Below are 1,127 nucleotides of genomic sequence, written 5' to 3' on the forward strand. Positions count from 1 at the left end.
CACGAACCATGAGATCATGACCTGAGCCGAAGTCGGACGTCCAACTGACTGAGCCACTCAGGCACCCCTTACTTCCTTTTTTAAAGTTTTTATTTAAATTTCAGTTGCCATACAGTGTAATATTAGTTTCAGGTGTATAGTATAGTGATTCAACACTTCCATACCTCACTCGGTGCTCATCACAAGTGTGCTCCTTAATCCCCATCACCTATTTCCCCCATCCCCCCCCCACCTCCCCTTTGGTAACCATCAGTTTGTTCCCTATTGTTAAGAGTCTGTTTCTTGGTTTTCTTCTCTCCCTCTTTTTCCCTTTGCTCATTTGTTTCTCAAATTCCCCATATGAGTTAAATCATATGGTATTTGTCTTTCTCTGGCTGACTTACTTCACTTAGCACAATACTCCCTAGCTCCATCCATGTTGTTGCAAATGGCAAGATTTCATTCTTTTTTATGGCTGAGTAATATTCCATTATATGTGTAGATGCCACAAAGTAGGTGGTAATGCCTTAAGTGTATGCATGTTGTCAGGCCCAGGGGCCTCTTCCATCCTTGTCAAGGGCAGTGCTAACCTTCTCTCTTTTCATACAGTGTGTGTGTGTGTGTGTGTGTGTGTGTGTGTGTACCACCTTTTCTTTATCCATTTATCAGTCTGTGGACATTTGGGCTATTTCCATACTTTGGCTATTGTTGATAATGCTGCTATAAACATTGAGGTACATGTATCCCCTTGAATTCGTATTTTTGTATTCTTTGGGTAAATACCTTGTAGTGCAATTGTTGGTCATAAGGTAGTTCCATTTTTAACTTTTTGAGGAACCTCCACACTATTTTCCACAGTATCTGCTGCAGTTTTCATTCCCACCAGCAGTGTAAGAGGGTTCCCCTTTCTCCACATCTTTGCCAGCACCTGGTGTTTTTTTCTGGTTGATTTTAGCCACTCTGACAGGTGTGAGGTGATGACTCCTTGTGGTTTTGATTTGTATTTCCTTGATGAAGAGTGCTATTGAGCATCTTTTCACGTATCTATTGGCCATCTCTTTGTCTTCTTTGGAGAAATTTCTATTCACATCTGCTGCCCTTTTTTAAATTGGATTGTTCACTTTTGTGTGTTGAGTTTTATAAATGGT

General features: G+C 40.7%; 1 non-coding gene across 1 annotated transcript; it reads right to left on the reverse strand.

Annotated features, from left to right (window-relative positions):
• Positions 1-461: 461 nt before the first annotated feature.
• On the reverse strand, positions 462-591 carry LOC125924169 (U6atac minor spliceosomal RNA). Its single transcript, XR_007458334.1, has one exon. It is a non-coding gene; the product is annotated as a U6atac minor spliceosomal RNA (small nuclear RNA).
• Positions 592-1,127: the final 536 nt, after the last annotated feature.

Source organism: Panthera uncia, chromosome B1, assembly GCF_023721935.1.
Source record: "Panthera uncia isolate 11264 chromosome B1, Puncia_PCG_1.0, whole genome shotgun sequence".
NCBI classification, from domain to species: Eukaryota; Metazoa; Chordata; class Mammalia; order Carnivora; family Felidae; genus Panthera; species Panthera uncia.